At 41.4% G+C, this 22,372-nt stretch overlaps 1 protein-coding gene across 3 annotated transcripts in view; it reads left to right on the top strand.

The window, feature by feature from the left end:
- Positions 1–22,372, top strand: part of Arhgap18 (Rho GTPase activating protein 18) — a 202,462-nt gene that overhangs the window by 111,034 nt on the left and 69,056 nt on the right. Inside the window, exon 1 of one of the 3 annotated variants that reach the window (XM_076927975.1) lies at positions 5,287–5,384. The exons of the other annotated variants lie outside the window; for them this stretch is intronic. The gene's annotated coding sequence lies outside the window, so the exon portion shown is untranslated. Of the gene's footprint in view, positions 1–5,286; positions 5,385–22,372 lie in introns of those variants that run through there. 3 annotated transcript variants of the gene reach the window in all.

The following is a 22,372-nucleotide window of genomic DNA, read 5'->3' as shown; positions in this document are numbered from 1 at the left end:
TATCTCATATGTATGTATATATCATCTGTGTGTATGTTTGTGTGTATCTCATATGTATGTATCATCTGTGTATATGTGTGTATCTCATATGTATGTATCATCTGTGTGTATGTGTGTATCTCATATGTATGTATCATCTGTGTATATGTGTGTATCTCATATGTATGTATGCATCTCTGTGTGTGTATCATGTGTATGTATGTATCCTCCATCTATCTATATCATTTATCATCTAGCTGGGACAGGATCTCTCTATATAATGCAAGCTGACCTCACTCAACTGCCTCACCCAGTTTAAAACTCACTATATTCCTCGTTTAGCCTCCCACGGGCTGGGATTGCAACCAATTTTATTCTCTTTGGTAGGCGGTAGACAAGGTACCACTGCTGCCCCCTCCTCTTGCTTTTCCAGTGTCCCTTGTTTCACTGCTGTCTTCCTCCTCGTCCTCTTTCAGTTCTTTTGTCCAGGCATGTGTTTGAATGCCCATCGTCTTCCATTTATTGGCTGAAAGCCAGGTATATATTACTAGACTCCTACTCTGCCAGGAGCCTGCTGGGAGCCCCCGAGGTTCCTGTCAGTTTCTTTTGACCTCCGTGTACCTACTGCCATTGCCTGGCAGATCTTGATCTGAGAATAGCCAGGACCCCCCAAGACAACTGGGGTTTTGATGAACATTTCCTTTAGGAGCTCATTGTGTGTGAGGAAGAGAACCCTTTTATAACGAATTTCCCCATTGAGTACCTGGAAATCAAAATTATTTTTTCTTTCCTATAATCTGGTTAATACCATAATGTTTTAATTTAGTTTTTGTTTTTATTTTGTTTGTTTGGTTTTTTTTTTTTTTTTTTTTTTTTTTTTTTTTTTTTTTTTTTTTTTGGTTTTTTGAAACAGGATTTCTCTATGTATCTCTGGCTGTCCTGGAACTCACTCTGTAGACTAGGCTGGCCTTGAACTCAGAAATCTGCCTGCCTCTGCCTCCCAAGTGCTGGGCTTAAAGGTGTGTGCCACCACCGCCCAGCCTTAATTTAGTTTTTAAAAAGTTTTTTTGTGCAAAAAAGCGTCTGTTAAAGATTAGGTAGTGGATGGTCATGCACATCTATAATCCCAGGACTTGGGAGGGTATGGTTGGAGACTGGATTGTGTACTGTATAGTGAAAACCAGTCCAATCAGGAATACGAATACGTAGGAAAGCATATCTCAAGAAGGCCAACAACAACCCCAGGAAACTTCTGACTTCGGGGACAAGCACTGGTTTTGATTCAGTTCTGTCGGTTTGTGAGAATCGTAAAGCCATGTCACTGTTTGAAATGACGTTGCCCACCAGCTGGAGTTGCTGTTCTACTGAACGGGTGCTCCTTTTTATTTTAAGAGAGGGTAGAATTACCAACTTTCCTAAGTGGGAAGCGGACTTTTTTTCTTTTCTTTCTTTTCTTTTCTTTTCTTTTCTTTCTTTTTTTTTTTTTTTGAGAAAATAAGGTGGAAAAAATAGATGGATGACTTGTGAGTTGGCTCAGAGGGTAGGTGCTCGGTGCCAAGCCTGACAATCTGATGAATTGTCCTCTGACTGCCATATGTGGGCATGTCATTTGCATCCTTTCCCACAAAAGTCGGTTAAAAAAATTAAGAAGTAATTTGTATATACCTTCATATTAGGAAGTTTATATGCTGATTGGTTTCTCCATTTTATACAAAGAATTTGAAGTTTTTAATAAAGGAGTTTTGTTGAATGACTTTGTCCATATACCCTCGTTCTAGAGTTAAAAGGAGGAGGGTTAAACATTGGCAAAGAGCAGAAAATAGGCCTTTGATTGGTACAGAGGCAAAGAGTTGCATTCCCTGTCAGCAAGACTTATGACCTCATTTTGAGGATGAGGTCCATGCATGTGGAATTAGTCAGCACCGCGATGTTGCTTAGAGCCACATTCTTTGTTTTTCATTTCTAGTGTGTATTCACAAGTGAGTTGGCATCTGTCTATGTATGTAGTCAGAGTGTATATAGCCAGGGCATTGATCAGTTATAATAGGGTGCCATGTAAGAAAATTAGCTAGGAAAGTGGAGAAGGAGGCCCTGGAGTTGGCTTGGAAGGATTCCTCCAGCATGGATGCTCCAGCATGGAGCCGAGCAGTAAGGGAATGAAAGAGCCTGCACTGTAGATTTCTGCATATTTAACCTTCCCCCCTCCCCCTTATTAAACTGCGTTCATATGTCATCTTGCCTGTTCATAGGCCTTCCGCTCTGCAGTCACCCCACCCCATTCTCTTAGCCTACACCATTTGTTTTCAGGGCATCTCTCTCTACCTGGCAAGCCACAATCCCTTCGTTTTCTATCTCCTTGCCACTCTGTTAAATCAGAGCAGAGACTTTGATTCGCTGCCAAATCCAAGTGTTTTGGATAGTCTTGTTCCTGGGGACATGTCTAGTTATCATTTTGAGTAGATGGTGGAAGTTAGGAAACTGAGGCAGAGTTTTAGATAATTTACCTATGACCTCAGGGAAAAATGATGCAATCAGGTTTTAGATTCTATTTTATTTGAGTTCTTATGAGTACATCATGTCTTCATCATTTTTCTCCTAAGTGAATGTCCTTCTGAGAAAAGTCTATTCTCTATCATTCTTGTAAGATGTATATCTGGACTTCGAAATACGGGAGAAAATTCATAATAACCACTCCAAGTTGTCTCTTTTGTATGTGATAATCTCATCATGATCCTTCCAGTGCACATAACCTAATCAAAGTGGTACCAACCATTATCATGTGGGGTGGGATGAAGGGCCACAGTTGAGTCTCTCGCACCATTTATTCTGCAGCCTTCCCTTTCTTCTTGTCTCAGCAAGCCTGACTTCTTTACAGAAGTTTCTTAGCTCATTGGTGTTGGGTTAGAATAGAGGATCTGTACTTCAATGTCATAGCGTGAATCTACTTGAATATAGGCTACCTTTCAATTATCCAGAAGACCTGGATGGGTAGCACAAAATGAAGCGGGACTGGTAGCAACTAGGGCATGCTGGGAAGTGCCTTTCTTGAATAAGGATAGACTAGTCCACTTAATACACACTCTCAGAATCATGTTACAAGAGAAAAAAAGATTGATATGCTAATAGAAAAGACCTAATGCTCACTCTAGCCAAGTAAAACCCTCTGCCTGCCAGATCTCCCTCGAAGGTGCCTAGGTTTGAGGATTTCCTGTGCATTCTCAGCTCTTTTCTGTTTTTCAAATAAAGAAAGGACTAGGTATGTGGAACTCAGTTTCAGAACACCATAGTAGCACTGGTTAATTGTTCTTTGGACTAGCCCAAGTGGCAGTGGGGTGGGTTGTCAAAGTTCACAAAGGGAAAATAATGATCAATAAAAGTATTTATTGCCCATCTTTATTACCCTGGTGATAAAGTGAAGATTTTTTTTTTTTTGCTCTAATGCCATATCTCCTAATGGAGGATACTTGGTCACACCATTTCTTCCCTGGGAGTAAGAAGAGCACCAAAGAGGTTTTGCATGGATACAAAATACCTGGGTACTCCTAAGAGCATTACCTGGGTTTTCCGCTCTGCCAGATGCACAGTGCAATAAGATTCAGGGCTTGACTTTGAGGCCAAGACAAGAAAGGATACAGAGGATTTGATGCAACATTTTCATTTCTTTTGTTACCTTCATTTCTGTTGTCAGAAGTGAGACCAGTTGTATTTACTATTTTCGTACCTGGACATGCTGGTAATCAAACCATTTTTGCTGCACCATCTCTATGATGTTGTGCGTCTGAGCAGGCTAGTGGTCTCTCAGGTTATTTTGGCTCTAATCTCTTTCTCTGAGGACTGATATCTTTTTATTTTCAATAAACCATTTGTTCACTTTACATCTCAATGTTATCCCTGCCTCTAAGTACCCTCTTAGCAAATCCTCCTCCATTCCTCCCTCCTCATCTCCTCACACACTATAACCTCCCCTCCCCCTTCCTGGGCACATTAAGTCACTGTAGGACTAGGCGTGCAGAATCCAGTATTCTATAAAGGTGAAAAGTGTGGATCTCAGGCCACTTGGCATGGGTTGTAGTCTGCCTGTTCTAGCCTAAGGGGGTTTATTTCTCCAAATTGCAGTTTCTCATCTTGAAAATTCAAGTCAAAATGGGAAGTGCCTCTTAGTATTATTGTGGCCATTGTCATTGGGAAACCAACAACAGCTCCCTTCCTGATACCAGAGCAACTGGGTGATGGAAATAATAAAAACCGAATTAATTAACATTTACATTTCAGGTGCCATAACGGCAGAAGGTTCCCTCTTTCCCAGAAGAGTTTCAGCCCTTAAATTTCTTATTAATAACAGAGATGTGTTGGAATTAAAAGCTGACAGACTTAAGCATGTGGTTGCTTACACAACAGTTTAGCCTAGTGTGCCACTCTGTGTTACTTATTTGTTTTTTGAGGTTGGGTCTGACTACATTGGTTTCAAAGCCACCATTCGAAGTCGTATTGGAATGGCAGCTGTCATGCCTGGCTCTGTAATTGTACTGCTCCGATTCACTAAGTCAAGGGCCTCATGAATCTTACTTTCTGATGCTAAGGAATAGGTTAACCAGACATGGCTAAGAAGTCTCATACGGTGATTCAGAGAGTAGACGTGCCTGTGGAGATTTGACATCTCTTAAAGGAGACTATCTGATAGCAACTTTGCTATATGGGGAAGTGTTTACTGTGTGGGAAGACACTCTTGTATCTTTCATGGGCTAGCTGGAAGGATGTCTGCATGGGAAGAGAAAAACATCTCTCCAGAGTCACGCTGGACACTGTTTAAGGCAAGAGGATGAATGGACAAATTGCATCCACTTCAGAAAGAGAATGTGTGAGCACCCTGGGTATTTGTTCCAAAGGGCTCGTAAGTAGGCAACATGCCCTGATGGGCCTTTCACACTGGGCTGCCATCACCGCTGAAAGAGCAGCCTGTCCTTGTCAGCTCATTTCCATCTTCTGCCATATCTGTATTCATGTGCATCAGCCCTCACATAAAAGAGCACAGCTTGCTATTACTGTCTTTGCTTCTGTGACCTGCAGTAAAATCTTTAAAAAGTACATTTTAAGGCTTTTACATGGAATAGTAAGTAATTTATGCATGGTGGTTTTTTAATCATTTGGCCTCCAGCAAGAAGCATTCAGAGGCTCTTACGCCTCAGGGAGCAGCAGCTTGCAGGGGCTTTGGGAGGGGCTGGGTTTCATGGGCATTCATTTGCAGTGTGTGTGTGTGTGTGTGTGTGTGTTGGCCTTGGCAACAGCAGGGAACTATGACAGTGTCACCTGGGAAACAGAACATAGACAATTGTTTGGTGGACTTGAAACCTGCTTTACACAGCTACTGCTTTCTGAAGAGGACATCGGGAACATTTTTCACCCTGGTGAGCTGGTGGACTGAGGAGTTTGGGGTATTTCTGAGAGTAGAGAATGGACAGTTGCTGCATACATTCTCCAGGTTATTCTCAAAGGAGTATCTGGAGTAGAATCGCATCCCACTTTGTTGCCAACTTGGAACACAGATAATCACAGCTGGGAAACCTTTGTAGAAGAGAACATTTTGTTTCCAAGGTTCTCATTATCCAGCTGAGGGGACTCTGGTGTAGAGCGGCGAGGGCCTGCCTAAGGACAGGCAGTCCTGGGGAAGCTAGCTTGAAATCTAGACCTCTGACTGTCGACTTACTTTGGCAATTGCCTTTTCAAATGGTTTCATTTAAAGGGACACAGTGCTATATGTTAATAAAATTGGGAGGTGGGCTACACAAGCAAGGTAGACAAAACAAACACTGTCCTGGAGAATTGTATAACCTCACCAAAGAATTATTACTATTGCTATTATTATTCCCCATCTTGAATTTGTTTTTTGTTGTCTGGTACCCTTAAATATTAAGTGAGTTTGACTTAGTCATAAGTAAGTGTGTTCAGTTATTTTGTAGGGTGGGAACCCATGTCTTCCTACACGCTAGCTTTCAGTACCTAGCTTCAATCCCTGCTACTTCTTTTCTTTTTTGTTGTTTTTTTTTTTTCTTCATTTTTTTTTCCCAAGATAGGGTTTCTCTGTGTAGCCCTGGCTATTCTAGAACTCACTCTGTAGACCAGGCTGGTTTGAACTCAGAGACTTGCCTGCCTCTGCCTCCTGAGTCTCAGGATTACATGGTATGCTGCCACCACCCAGCTCCCACTTCTTAACTCAAAAGTTGCTCAGGTGCTCAAGTGTATTCTCTAGTGCAAGCTGAAATCAGACACGCAATCCTCCTGCCTCAGCTTTCTGGGTAGCAGGTATCACAGGCCTTCACCGCCATGCTTGACTTCTAGATGTTCTTTCTAGGTTTAATGTGGAGTCGCCCCCTTTCCTTGCTTTCTTCTTGTGTGTGTTTATTTACTGTACTTAGCAAGTGAACTGGTGTTTAACTTGATGATGTGATGATGTTTTATTTCCATTCCACACATGCAGCCTCTTCCATACCACGCAGATTCTTTTATCCTATATAAAGTTGTTTTCTGTGTTTAAGGTTTTTTTTTTTTTTTTTAAGGCCTATGGTTTTAACTCTCATGTATATGCTAATGATTCTAAAATTATCTTCTAGCCAGTAACTCTTTCCTGAGCCCCTGAGCTCGCTTTGCAGATGCCTGGAGCAACTGTTCTTGGTTGCTTGGACTCTGGAGTTACCTGAGGATGTGTGTGACATGGGAGATGGAGACTGAGCAAGTGGAAGATGTAGGCTGAGATCCATCCGGCAAACCATGCCTGATGCAGCTGGACTGTAGAGAGAAGCACACTTCCCTTTCTGCCTTTCTGGAGGTTCATTAATTCAGCCAAAATGTTCAACAATGGATGGATTAACTGAAGAAAAGGCCTAAGGATCTCTTTATGTACACAGGGCACCATAGGAATCCTACCGACAGCCTAATGAGATTTAAAACCCCCAAAGCACCTAGCATGGTGACATATATCTGTAGTTTCAGCACCCAGGAGCCTGAGGCGGGAAGTTTGTTTTGAGTTGTTGACCATTCAGTTACATAAACAACAAGAAACAAACAAAACCCAAGAGATATTAGGAAAACCAAAGAAATATTAATAAACAAAGCAGAATCTTATATGCACAGTTCCTCGATTACAGGGAGAAGTCAGTATCTTGTTTGGTGGCACGGGTAAAGAATTTTAGGATGAGCCTAATTTTAGGATTAGAGGTAGGGGACAACTTGCAGCTCATTCACCAGGGTCAAGGACAATTTTATCAGAGGATGAAAAGAATAGCTCAGGGCGGGCAAGCTTAAACCTCAGAGGCTGCCCAGAGGACAGAACACTTTAGAGAAAAGGTTAGGGAGCCCAAAGTGTCAGGGGAGCCCAGAGTATAAAGAGATGGAAAGAAGAAAGAGTAAGTTTCAGAAAGGCAGGCAAATACACAACGCTGCATATTATCGTGCAGTAACCACTTTGCTAGCAACAGGGATTCTGGGAAGGAAAAGTATACTATCTCATTTTGTCTGTCTCTGTAGAATGGTTTAGGGTGATCTTGTTTTTAGAGACAGTCCCTTAGTCAAGTCATTGACCAATTAGTTTCCACACCAGCCAGAGGTTTTATTATTTTCACCAAAAGAAGATAATTTTCTGCTCTAACCTTGTCACTCTGCCTTATTCTCTTGAGCAAGATCTGTCTTAGAAGCCATAGCTTACCTTCTGGCTGGGCTATGGGTCCTGTCTGGCCAACAGGCCCCCAGGATCAACCTCCCCACTTCCCCCAATGCTTGCTTTGGTTTATAGGTATGAGTGGTCATGTCTGCATCTTTTTTTTTTTCTTTAATGGTTTCTGAAGACTCCAACTTGTGTCCTTGTTTCTGTATAGCAAGTGCTTTTACCCACTGAGCCATCTCCCCAGCCCCCAGTGAAGTCTTTAACAAGCATCTTTGCTAGAACGAGTGACTCCTGTGGTCTGTTTCCATAGCAGCCACTGCTTAGCATATTATGTTGGAGTTGTACATGCCTTGCTTACTGAATATTCGGCCTATTTTATCTAAAATGTATCTCATTATTGTTTCAGGTAATGTTAAGTAGGTTTTCAGTAAATCTTGACTCAATGGAAAAACCAAACATTCTGTGGATAAACAGCACTGGGGTTCATGCGTTAGAAACGGAAGAAAATGTAGCCATTGCATTTGTTGGGCTGCCTTAGGAGAACTGGTTTACAGCCGTATTCACTATGTAGCTGCTCTTGTCAGTATGGAAGTTACCGGCCATCTTTGGTGACTGAGCACGTAAAATGTGTTATTCCAAACTGACTGCTAAAAAAAGTTTGAGGTCTTAGACTGAAGTAAAGGACTTAAGCAATTTACATATTTCTACATTAATTATATTAATTATGTGTTGTGATGATAACAGGTCATATTGGGTTAAAGTATATATTGAAATTAAACATGAATTCTACCTGTTTTATTCACTCATAATGTGTCCAGTTTGTCTATCACTCTGGTTGTGCTTCTTAGATTTGGAACATTTACTTCTTAGCTGTTTGCAATCTTGAGAGTTATTGACTTAAATATATGTGATGATACCACACGGAGCCGAGCTCTTCCATTGGGTCTTTGAGATGACTTTTGTCATTACTGTATGTTAGAAGTTGATGGTACTTATAAACACAGCTTTATATCATGATCTAGAGAATGCTATGAATAAGAAAATGCAACTGGATGGAGTAGTGTACATACGATCCTTGCACCTAGGGTTATACTAAGAATATAAAGAACTCAAAGCCATTCTAGGCTGTACAGTGAAACCTTGTCTAGAAATAAATGAGTCAGACAAAATCAGAAGTGTCATTTAAACTTAAAACTTCATTTTATGTGTATGTGATGTATGTTTATGTGTATAATAGGCAGGTGTATATATGTGCCTACACTTGGGTTTTGGGAGGTCGGAAAAGGACTTCTATTTCTTTTAACCTTATTGCTTTAAGACAGGCTCTCCCATTAAACTGTAGCTATATGTTTTGACTAGCCTGGCTGGGTAGCAAGCTCCTAGACTCCGCTTGTCTCTATCCTCCAATGCTGAGTTAACAGACACATGGGACCATGCCTGGCTTATTTACATGGATGCTGGAGATTTTAACTCAGGTCCTCATGATTATAGAGAGAGTGCTCTTAACCATTGAGACATTTCTTCAGCCAGAGAAATTTTAGTGTAAGGTTACCAGTCCATACCCAACCATATTGTCTGCACTGTCTCTTGCTTGATCAAAACTTGCAAGGCTTAAGATATTATTATGGATATTTTCTGCTTCATCAAATTTTCGGTGTTTAAAACTTAAGGATTCTCCCTGGCTTGCTCTCTTAAATTTATAATTTTTAAGGCAGCATTTCTTTAAAACTTTCTATAGTCATATAGTCCTTTTCCAGTACATTCTAAACTATGTCTCTAAATAGGAAATTGATTAAAACAAAATTCTGAGATTGAGAGATAGTTGGGCATTGGTAGGAACCCAGAGATGTCCTTCCCTGCTACCTGGTCAAAAACACAGCTGGAGGTGACATGGTGTGCTGCATTAAGGTGTGTCAATTTGAAAGGCAGTGTTGACAAAGGAGAGTGATACCACACATAGAATGGGATGTGACTTGAAGTACTGTCCTTGCTTTTATAGGACAAATGTGTTTGCCATGCCCATACAAAGAACGGTAAGACTGGAAGCAGGCCAAGTTTTCTCTTCTCCGTGTAGAATCTTCTTCCCCAAACTTCCCCGTGATAATAACTTAAAGAATAGACTGTCTCAGGCTATTAGTGTGGACTAAGAAAGATGAGGGCCCTTCAGGTGTGAGAAGGCACTGGAGATAAGATGTGGGTGCAGTCACGGTGATTCATGGAGCAGCAGCCTCAAGTGAGAATTAGCTGGATGTTCAGGAGGGAGCTAATAATTTCTCTTCTTTCCAGTGCACTCCATCGCTTACTGCAATGCACTGATTAGGGTTTAAAATGGCCCAATGAATTATGCAAAAACTGCATCTGCAGAAGGGGCTGTCTTGCAGCCTAATGCAGCACAGATGGAAAGACTCTCCTTTAATCCCTGTTCCCACAGTACTGGGAAGCATTTTGAGGAATAAGCACTCAGAAGTAGAAGTGAATGGCCTTCAACAGAAAATAAATTCCTTCTGCAGGGAGGAACTGAGAGCTGTTTGTGATGCAGGTGGCGGCTCTGGGTTTGAATGTGCATCCTGATCATTTGAGATTTATAGAAGCGAAATGGAAATGCCTGCTTTTAAGATGGTTCCACTAGAGAAATTACGTCTGCCGCCTGGCCCAACACACATTACTATTATTATTATTTTCAAAAATGGTGACAATGAACGTTTAAATGCCAATTCACTCCAATCAAGAAAGCATGCAAATTACGTCTCTCTCTCTCTCTGATCCTTAGTTACTACTGAAGAGATGGAATTAGTTAGCGTGCCCCTACTTTTATTAGCATAATATTGATGCAAATGATCAGTAAGGGTTTCTTTCTTTCTTTCTTTCCTCCTTTCTTCTTTCTTTCTTCTTTCTTTCTCTCTCTCTCTCTTTTTTTTTTTTTTTTTTTTTTTTTTTTTTTTGATAAAGAAGGAGCCAAGGAAAGCAATTAATGACAGCTTATTTCCTCAGTGAGGAAGAGAAAAAATATTTATGATTAGACCTTTAATGGTGTTACCTGTGCCATATATAGACCTTCTACTTGGACCTAAACAGGTACTTGGATCAAAGTCAATATTGGTTCAGCTCTTCGCCTCTTAGAGTACCAGGCAATTCGGTGGAAGCATCTCAGGACAAAGATAGTCTGCTGTTACCTGTAAGCAGTTCTGTAGGGGACCGTGACAACGTGGGGGCACATCTCCGTGTTTGGGAGGTTGCTTCAGAAGCATGGAGCTTTCATAGTCCCTGGGCTTCATCACAAGACCTGGTCTCAAAACAGCAGCAGCAATGGCAATAACCTGTCACAGGTTTTGAAGACACCACTTCTTAAAGGAGAAAAAAACCAAATGAAGAAGTGATAACTCAGCAGCAACTCCGGGTGGTAAAGGACTGAGTCCCAGCAAAGGGCTTTCTATGGAGAAGACAATGACTATTCTTTGTTTGCTTAGAGGAAATGGGCTTTTGAAGTAAAGGGAAGTGAGGTTGAATTAAACAACAGGAAGGCATTGTTGACTGCAGAGAGTTTTATAAAATTAGAACAAGGTATAGGAAGAACCTGGGATTTCCTTCTTACCTCTTTCATAGACTTTGTTTTGTTTTTCTCCTTTCTGGCATCTTGCCCTAGCCCAGCTGTAGACACCTCGGGTATATCTACAATTACAGAACACACACTTCAGCCCTTCCCTTCCCCTGCCCTGCATTGTTCTCTTCCTGACCTTTTTAAACAATTCAGACTCTGGTCAGAGGTGAAATCCAGTGCCTCTTTAGACTTTGGACATCATCCTGTATAGTACTTTGTAACTATCATGCATTCGGGATTTGTTGAATGAGTGTCTGCTGAGTCACGGCTTACACATCTGTTCGTCATGAACTGGCACGAGCCAGGGTCCTGTACCATGACTACCAAAACATCCACGTGTTGCCACCGTTCAAATAGAAGTGTTCTTTGTCATATTTATTACTTAACGTGGAAAACTGTGGGAGAGGAATGTAGCTCCGTGGTAGAGCATGTGCTTAGCACACACAAGAGCTGTAGTTCCCAACCTTCCTAATGCTGTGTGCGACCACCCTTTAATTCATGTCTTCGTGTCTTCATATGACCTCCCCAACCATAAAGTTATTTTCGTTGCTACTTCATAACTATAATTTTGCGACTGTTTTGAAACTTTATAAATATCAGATATGCAGTATATCTAATATGTAATTTCAGAGGGGTTGAGACCCACAGGTTGAGAAACGACTGCTATGGTTCAATCCTCAGAAAACACACACACACACACACACACACACTATATAAATATTAACCACTATAAATAATAATTAATAGAAGCCTTAAGGTGGGTAGGCAGTTCATAAGCAGATGTACCCATTGCTTTGTGATTCTCAGAAGTTGGAGCCAGAATGTGGTGGTACACGGTGGTACTAATGGACTTGCCTAAGTATTAATCTGGATTCATAAATGTGTAAGAATCTTGCTTTCAGCTATAGTTGTTCTGATATCTTCCCTATTCTCTCTTTCTACCCATCTAGTTTTGTGATTAAATCCAAGACATCTGAAAATTTTTTTTCTTATCTATCTCAATTTAAAAGGAAAAATAGTCTTGAAGTAGCCACAACATATACTTCGTGACTGAGTGCTAAACACACGTTGAAGGAAATACAGATGGGTTGTTTTTGAGGTTGTCTATTTTTGTTTTTAGTTTTCTTTTTAAGCTGACAATTATTTCTCAGTCCTCTCTATTTCCAAGTAGAGCTGACTTTAGCGCTTGACTTATAAAAATGCTTCCCAACGTTTGTTATTTTATGACGTTTGAAGGTCCTTATGGCTTGCAGCCTCCTGGATGCAGACCGCTTTCTTTGTAATGTGTCATCGGCCACAGCATTGTGACATGAATTACCCAGCTTTACTCTCTACACGGTCTTTCCCTTTTTATATTCTAACACAAACACAGATACCCTTTCACTTTTCATGTTTCCTCCCAATGTTTGTCTGGCTATTAGAAGCTTGGTGATTACTCCTATAGATTTCCCAAGGGTCAGGATGACTTTTCTAATTTACTAGAATTTTCTAATTTAATTAGGAAGATCTAAGATGGGTGAATACCTTTGTCTTATCCAGAACATACCTGTGTGCTTAACTTAAACTATTTTCTGAAGATTTTTGTCTTTTATATATTTGTGTTTTAGAAATCCATATGAAAGTTGATGTTAGTGTGCACATGAATGTCCCACATTGTCCATAATTTAGTATCATTGTCTTTAGTACTATCTTAATACTAAATTTAAAGTTATTGTTTGAAATTTTGTTTTCTCTTACAAATATTTTGTTAGCATTTAAGATGTTGAAAGTCAATAGCAACCTTCTTTATAAGCTGCTGGGATATCAGAATATTGTCACTCAGGTCCTGGAGTCTACCTAGTCAGTGATGGAGGGCTGGCCTAGGTTAGCATGCAAGAGGCTAGACTTTGATCCTTGCTAGAAAGGGAGGGGGAGGGAACAAGAGAGCTAGCAAGAGACACCTTGAAAGGGGAAAACACACAGAGAGAAGTGAGAGAGGGGAAAGGAGAGAGGGAAACTAGTTGAGGGGAGAGGAGAGAGAGAGAGAAAATGAGTGAAAATAATTATGAGAGTATGTATGAGAACATTGAAAGAATGTTTAGATCTGCTGTCCCTCAGCACACAGAAATTCCTGGCCAACATCCAATGCATCTAATGTATATTTTCTAGATCTTAGGAAAGACTTAATAATTAAGTCTTTTATTTATTTATTTTTTTTTTATTTTTATTTTTTTCTGTGCAAGATCTCAGTATGCTACAGACTGGCCTCACTCAATAGAGCACAAGGTGATCATGAACTGCTTCTGAGCTTCCTTTCTTTACTTCCTGTGTACTTAGATTACAGGCATGCGCCATCAATCATGCCTGGTTTTTATTTGCGATTGAGGACCAAACCCAAGGCTTTGCGTTTTCTCAGCAGGCAAGCATTCTGCCAACAGAACTGCATCCTCTGTCCCCTATTGCTAAGTCTTGAGGGAAATTTTCACTTAGGTGTTCATAGACCTATTTGAGTTAATCCCTGTTTAAAGGGTTTTTTTGAGAACTAATAGAAGTCATGATAAGGGGACTTTAGATGTTGACTCTGGGAATGTCAGGAGGCACAATGGCCTTTGGTCTTTGTTAGTGAGTCTCCTCTTTGAGTCACCTCTGAAAATGTTTTGATAACTGATAGTCTCCTTGGAAGGAAAGCAGCAGCAGAACTTTGAAAACTAAAGCAGAGAAAAAAATGTGATTTCCAAGTGTAATAAAAAAAAATATGACAGGCTGATTAAAGCCTCAAACATTGATCGCCAGTTTTAAAGCTATCGGATGGGTGTAAAGAAGAGAATAATACACTTAATAATTGTGAGGAAGTCAGGTTCTAGCTCAGAATAGGAAAGTTAATAGTGGGTTTTAGGCAAACCCAGGAAGGCTGGGAGAAAGAGACCTAGGGAGAGAGGGGTTCCAGGAAGGTGTTTTTAATCCACTGGTATGGCTAAAACAAAATTCCTTAAATTAGGTGGCTTATAAAAAGAAACAAACAAACAAACAAACAAACAAAAAACCCAAAATCCAAACCAAAACAGAATTTTCTTACAGTTTTGAAAACTACAAGATGAAGATACAGTAAGGGCCAAGCATGGTGGCATACACCTGTGATCCCAGGTGAGGCAAGGAAGTCCTGAGTTCCAAGGCAATCTAGACTGTACAGCAAGACAATGTTATTAAAGGGGGAGGTGTTGTAGTAATTATTGAAAAAAGCGGCTGCCAGTTAAGCCGACTCTCTAGTCTGCAGCATCTCTGCCTAGATCCGACGCCATGTTCCGCGGCCATGAGGCCACGTGTGTGATGCAGCTAGAAACGGCCAGCCAGAGACACCAGCCCTGCTACCCATGGGAGATGGCTCTGTCAGTCTTCCATGCTGTCTCTGCAAGGCTGGGAGTGCCCTGACCATCCTGCCAACCACAGGGGCTCCATGCAGATGAGACTCTAATGGCATAGATTATCCAAAAGCTTATATATTTGGTAATGATCAATAACAAGATGCCCATACAATCAGAAGTGTAACCCAATACCCAACCTAGATATACCAGCTACCTTTGACTAGTGGAGACACGTGACATCATGAGGGGGTAGGTTGTCAAATGCCACTTGATAGACTTTGAACCAATGTCTCAATAATCCTGGGATTTTTATGTCCCATTATACATATCCTCCATCTTGGAAAATAACTTTGAAAATTAAGATCTCCTTGTTCTCATTTAGCTAGTTGTTGTCTGTAAGTTAGGAGGAACTACCAGCTCTAGGGAGACTTTGGGGAACTGAGGAATAGGCAGGAGCACGTCTACCAGGAACTAATGTTCTAAATAAGAGTTATGTCTGTGACCACCGTTTCATAGATCCTATGTCTGTACCTAAGGACTAGATCGCTGCTGTCTCTTCCTGGCCATCTCTCCCAAGTCCCCTTCGTGACTTCTCTAACTTCTTAATAGACCTCATTGCAGTGTCTACCCGTCTGTTTATTCTTGTAGTAAAGTTGACATAAAATGAAAAGCTTTAAAGGCAAAACAAAAGGAACAACCTTTATAAAATCCCAAAGATGCATGATAATTCATTCACTTTTAATTACTCATTTTTCTGTGTAAAGCCAGGTGTGGTCAAGTGTACTTGTAGTCCCCAGTCAGTACCTAGACGGCTGAGGTAGAATGAGTCTGAATTTTAGGATAGCCTGGAATATTATATCCCAAGATATAATATTCCCAGGGTTGTTGAGACATTGGTTCAAAGTCTCTTCATTCATCCCTAGAACACCTTCATCTCTTGTTGCTTTGCTGTATCCCACAGTTGGATGGATACTCTGATACTCTGAACAACCATATAACAATACATAGGATGTTCAGGGACCTACTTTTAAAGGAATAACTGAAAGAAATTAATCCATTTTATTTTTGTCCTTTACACAAATCATAAAAGATGGCAGGCTTACATGAAGGATAGAGAGGGGTGGGCGGAGAGAGAGTCAGAGAGAGAGAGAGAGAGGCAGAGAGAAGAAAGGGATATTTCCCTGGAATGTTGTCCCCTGGGTGGTGGGAGGGGCACTGTAGTATAGTCTGCTAACCAGTTTCTCTCTGGCCTTAAACATTGTTAGGGTTCTTTGTTCCTGGGTGCCAGAGCCAGCCACCCTAATAATTACTTCTTTCAGCTAAACCACAGCCAGCATTCACTTCTAAGGAAAGCAAATGACTTGGGTCATTCACAGGCTGAGGCTCTTCCCAGTCATGCTAACTGAGCAGCTTCTGATGGGCCTTTACAGGGTATTAACAGCTTTCTCCTTCCCTGTAGTACAGATGGCTTCCTCCCATCTCTATGGTAATGAAAGGAAACCACTGGCTAGAAGCACACTTCTTACATGCAGCAAGGAGGTAAAGGGAATGAAGAGAAATGAAAAGTTGTGAAAACTTTAAGAAACATTTGTAGAACAAAGGTTTGTTGTTGTTGTTTTAGAACAAATCACTACCTTGTTGAAGTAATATATTTTACTGCTGATTACTTTTCTTGAGACAGATCTAAGTTACCACAAGATGTTTAGAATACAGGCTCCAGATATCTGTATGTGACACTTTAAGTCATTGGAATCTAACCCCAGTTAGTCATGGCCTAGCTCTTAATGTGTGGGAATTGAACTTTGTTTTAGGCCGCTTGTATTTCATTCCCTGACAGATTAGCAGTGTGAAATCACTAACAAAGCGTGACGATTTTTCTTCTGGAGTTATTTTGGAGCTGAGCAGGTATATCAGGGGGACCCCGGCTGGTGCTACTGACCTGCCAAAGGCCCTTAGAACAGGGCATGGAATTCTTGAACAGCGTGTTGGAGAAGCCAGGAAGGGTTTATTGCTAATGACTGGAGATAAGATAATGGCCCTGGAGTAGCTACATAGGTGCTATCAATTCAGTTGGGAGTTAGGGTGGGCCAAACCTGCATTCCTCAGTGAAGACTGAGTCATACTGTTTGATGAGCTTTTGGAAAAGGTAATGGGTGGTTGTAAGGTCCAGGAATAGGAATAAAGGAAACAAAACAAAAGCCATGATAGATAAAAGGGGTACCTAAGGTGATTTCAGGAAGACAGGTGAAACATGAGTACTGATTTTGAAAATGAGAAGAGACCCTAAGCCTAGCTGTTGGGGGCTGACTTTTAGCAGAAAGCGGCTATCAGCTTTGCAGCCATCTTGAGCCATATACCCTGACATGAGACTTGGATTACAATAGCCTACAACAACTGAGCACACTCTGATAATCTTGGTTTAGATACCTTGAGATTAAAGGTGCGTGAGATTAAAGGTGCGTGAGATTAAAGGTGTGTGACTTAAGAGTATGACTTAGAAGTATAGAGATCAGAGTTAGAGACAAGACCTAAGGGCATGATTAAAGGTGTAACTTAGAGGCGTGGCTTACAAGTAAGACATATAAAAGGCAGAGACAGAACAGACATACTGAGACACAGCTGACAGAGGAGACAGAGAAGGAGACACTTAGAGGAAGAGAGACTGAAGAATAAACGGGATTGAATCACACCCTGTCTGGTCTCCATTCTTCGAGTCTGCCCTCACCCTAGCTCTTGCTGAACCCCAACCCTCGGACCGTAGTGGCAGCTTGGGCCGGGATACAGTGGTCGCCCAAACGTGGGTTGGCCCGGGCCTCAACATTTTGCCTGGGCTGCGACATTTTGGCCGCCCCAATGTGGGGCTAGTGTGGACCCCAACATTATTTTGTCCACCCCAATGTGGGGCTAATGTGGACCCCAACACCTAGCATAGCATCCCAGTGATGCTACAGTAAGGGGTGGAAGCTGGGTACTCTATGCTGTGATAAGGTATGAAAACTGGGCACCCTAGTGATGCTGCAGTAAGGGGTGAAAGCTGGGTGCTGAAGTGGCTCAAGAAATTGAAACTCAATTTTGCTTTAGAGTCACCTATGTTGCTGGGACCAAATAAGTCAGCCGGTCAGGTTGAACTTGACATAAAAGGGAATTTATAAACGGAACTTGGATATAGGTTTACTATGAGGAGAAAGGAGCAATTTGATGCTGTCAGAGAGAAGTGAAAGTCTGATTACTCAATCTCCCAGATCGGGATCAGGAAGTCTGACTGGGAGAGGGGAGGGTAGGCTTGTAAAAAAATGGCCACACACACAGAATTGCAGTTGCAGGAAAGAAGGTTTGATTCAGTTGGCACCAGCCATAACTTCTTTAGTCCCTCCAACTCCTTAGAAAAGAAAAATGAGATGAAGAAAAGGAGAGCATCTCATTAAGGGAGACTTAATGATGAAAATTCTTCCAGGGCAATAATTATCAAGTGTTAAGAGGGAAGAGTTCCATAAAAATAAAAGCAGCCCCTAATGCTATGGACAAAAGCTGGCTTGCCCTCCTTTGACCACTACCTGCCTTGTATGGAGACCTTTGATTGTGAACAAGACATAGGCTTTTGTAAAAGGACAGAAAGAAACACTTTATCATGTACTCAAGGAAAAGCTTTACACCTGCTTTTTTTTTTTTCCCATTGTGCTGCCTTCCCATGGGTCTAGCAAATCCATTTACTGTCTTAGTTACTTTTGCATTACTGTGAATACCAGGACCAATGTATCTTACTGAAGTAGGGTGAGGGTCGTCCAGGGCCACAGTGCAAGGGGCCTTTGAGTTTGTTGGAGAAAAGCACTGGCCATAGACCTTCAATTTTTTACAGGCCCTTTGGTTGACCACTGTTAAGTACCAGAGAGAAGAGAAACAAAGAGTGAGATCTCATAGAATCTGCACTTACATTGTGTGAAACAGAGTTTGGAAGGTCTGTGACATGAATGGGTATAAGAAGAATTTATCCACACATGAGAAGATGATGAATTTACCAAAAGACACAGCACAGAGGAGACCCTGCCACTGAGAGGGGGCGTATCTTCCTGTAATGGTTACTTGCTTTTATTTTGTGGGCTATTTGTGCAAGATTCATACCTGGGTCAATAGATTTGCACTTCTCACCAGGAAGTACAAATTGCAGAACACATTGCATTCTTTTGACACTGGATTTTTAGGGAGGATGATTTATTTATAGGAGTTAAGCTTCATATGTCTGTGAATAACATAGTAAGGGACCAAGGTCAGGTATTATGTAGTCATAGCCCAGTTGTTAAAGTGTGGGACTTTAGCATTTATGTTTGTGTGTGTGTGTGTGTTTTTCTGTGTCCTTTAAAGAAGTATGGTTTGACTTTAAATGTATTTTCGTCTTGATTGCTATAAACAATAGACTAATATAGCAATCAAGAGAGTTTGACAGCACACATGGGACAGACCTAAGCTGTCTGCACATATATGACAGTTGTGCAGCTAGGTGGAACTCCTAACAGAAGGAACAGGGACTTCTCTGATTCTGTTGTCTGCCTTTGGATCTTTTCCCCCTAACTGGGCTGCATTCCTTAGCTACAATAGGAGAAGAATGTTCCTAGTCTTACTACAGCTCCATATGGCAAGGTGAATTGATATCTATGGGAGGACTCCCCTTTCAGAGGAGAAAGGCAGAACTGGAGGATGGAGGTTGTGGGTAAGGGAAACTATGATCAAAATGTAGCTTAACTAAATTAATTAATTTAAAAGAAAAAGAGAGGGTTTGATTGATCGGCTTATATGATAACATCTAGGTAGGGTAACAATGGCTATACTTGTTAGTCCATGAGATGTCTCCACAATTCCAGTCTGGCCCTGAAGATCTAAAGGACTTCTGGAGAGCCGCTGGTCTTCAGTCTATGTTGGAAGGCAAAAGAAACTGTGTTTTGATGTCAGCAGCAGTTGCAGCAGTACAGATGAGATAGATGAACTGGAAAGCAAGATGGAAATGGGGTGGGTGTGGTGGTTTGAATGAGAATGGACCCCATAGGGCCATATACTTGAATAATTGGCCCCTAGTTGGTAGAACTGTTTGGGAAGGGTTAGGAGGTGTGGCCTTGTTGGGGAAGGTGTGTCAGTGGGGGGTGGAATTTGCGGTTTTAATAGCACACATTATTCCCAGTTAATTCTCTTTCTGTCTCCTGCTTGTGGATAAGATGTAAGCTCCCAGCTACTGTTCCCAGGCCACACTTTGTAGGAAAAAATATGACTGGTGAACCCAGGGTTCCTCCAGCTGGAAGTTGAGCCTGGCTGCTCATTAACTAAAGGCCTCTCCACGGTTCCTCAGGGCTCCTCAACACACGAGGAAGTCCTTGAGTTTCCAAAACCGGTTTATTGACATGGCGGATGGTGGATGGATCTGGTTGCACACTCCCACAAAACCCAGGGTGAACCTGAGTTAAATAGGGAGGGGGAAGGGGGAGGGGCTGGGGAGGAATGCTTAATTGGCTCCACCCTCTGGCCTTCAGGTACCTTATTAGTATGTAAATCTCTCTAGGGCCTGTTCATCACACCCTCCTGTGTAAGTGACTGAAGGGTGAAGGTGGAATGGAGATTAGGCCTCTTGTTAGGCCTGACAATACTTACCTGCCAGCTCCCCACCATGACACGCATGGACTCATGCTCTGTATTGTAGGCCCACATTAAAGGCTTACTTCAGTAAGTTGCATTGGTCCTGGTATTCTTTCACCGTGATGCAAAAGTAACTAAGGCAGTAGATGGTCTTGCTAGACCCATGGAAAGGCAGCGCAATGGGCAAAAAAGCAGGGTGTAAAGTTTTTCCTTGAGGACTTCCTTGACTTGGTTGCCATTGGAATGTGCCATCCATATTTAGGTATGTCTTTCCACTGAGTATAACCTGATCGATCCAGCCAATCCCTTTCAGCTCTGCCAGTGACTTATTTTTTTTTTTTTTTATATTATGTATTCAGTCAACTTAAACTGGACCTTCACAGTTAACATAATTGGCATTTAGGGGTGTCAACTGTAGACTGTTTCATCAAGATACTTTTAGCCTAACTACTCATCTAGTGAGACAGAGAGGACCAAGTTCTATCCCTGAAGGTCTGTAATAAACTGACCCCTGAAAAGGACACGTTTTTCCCTCTGTTTGCTGAGTTACATTGAAGAAAAATGTAGGCTTGAGACCTTATTATCTCTAGAAAATGTTGAGAGAGATTTACAATCTATATGATAATAGTATCTTTAAGTTTGTTTCAATAAATATGATTTTTATATAAGCTACACATCACTGTTATGGTTGATAACATTATAGTGGTCTGCGTTGAAACTTTTTTCTCTAATCAGAATAAAATGCAAAAATAATCTCCACCCTCCTGTTCTATGTCCTCCACTCTAGTTATGTCTTGTTAGTTCTTGTATGGAGATAAAAACTAAGGTGGGGAAGGGTGGTTTCAAAATGGCTCAGACAGTGAAAGTACTTGCTGAAACCCATAGAAGCAGAAGTAACTCCTCGAATTTGTCCTCTCACCTCCATGAGCTATGCCACATGCATGTGTGTGCATGCACATGCACATACACACATGCACATATACAATAATGATATTGATGATGAGCTAATGGTACCAATATAAATGTAATAAAAGTAGGACCAGAAATAAAATAAGTGTAGTCATTTTTTCATATTTGGAAGCTTTCTCTTCCTTCCTTCCTCCCTCCCTTCCTTCCTTCCTTTCTTTTTTTTTAAGAGAAAATAAAATACAAAATTATGATCTGTTATCCAAGAACTTCAAGGAAACAAGTCACAAAATGTTTTGCCTCTCTGAAAGGGATAAAATAAGGGGTTAAAGTTGAAATGAAGCATTGCATGCAGACCTAAGGGGGGGGGGGTTCTCTCTGCCTTCCACAGGTCCTCTGACATGCACTGACAGTGGACAGATTGCCGGGGGGGGGGGGGGAAGGCTTAGCATGTGTTTAGTATGCTGCGTGCATTAGAGGCCCTCAAGATATGCAATTCAGAGAGGGTCAGGTGAATAAAGCATAAATACACTCTCTACAGGGGGAAAAGAGAAATAGAGCCAGTGAGCCATTGACACCTTCAGGGGATAGTAGATGATTTTCAGTAGAAAGGAATGAACCCCAAGGAGCCGACCACAGATTGGAACCAGGTTGCTCTCTCTGGGCATGGGAGACATCAGTTAAGGAGACAGGATATCAGTGCAAATCTTATCTTCTGCAGGCCGAGTTTCTCCAGAAATACTGCAAATTATGTCATCAGAAGAATGGACGGAGAGTCCATTTGAGTATGTTGAGGGTTGTTGGTGCCTTTCCCTCTCCATGGTTGAGGTTTCCTGGTTACTTTAAAAAGTTCCTACGGAGGGTATTTAAGAAGGTTGTATTTCGCTGAGAAGTTTACTTCTTTAGATAAGAGGATGTGAGAGAGTTCTTGAGTACTTTGGGGCAGAAGAAGGAAGAGAAAATTAAATAGTCCTTCTTTCAGAGGGCAGTCCTAAGGCCTTCCACCTTTTAATTCAAAAGCATGCCAAAACCGTACTGTGAAGTATTGGGTTTTTGTTTGTTTGTTTGTTTTTTGTCTTAAGGAGGTAAAACTGGACCAGATTGCTAAATATGCATTCCAGTTCATATCCTAACGTTACAAATAAATCTGCCTTTTGGTGACTGTAGGAAGAGACTGTGGATGACCCAAAGGCACAGAGGAAATACATATCATCAAACACCCTGTCAAAGAGGAAGTTGCTCTCTTCTTTTTTTAGGAATAGATGTGAGTGA

Source organism: Arvicanthis niloticus, chromosome 30 (assembly GCF_011762505.2).
Source record: "Arvicanthis niloticus isolate mArvNil1 chromosome 30, mArvNil1.pat.X, whole genome shotgun sequence".
NCBI classification, from domain to species: Eukaryota; Metazoa; Chordata; class Mammalia; order Rodentia; family Muridae; genus Arvicanthis; species Arvicanthis niloticus.
The sequence above is the reverse complement of the archived record's forward strand: the minus strand, read 5'-3'. Positions and strand labels throughout refer to the sequence as shown.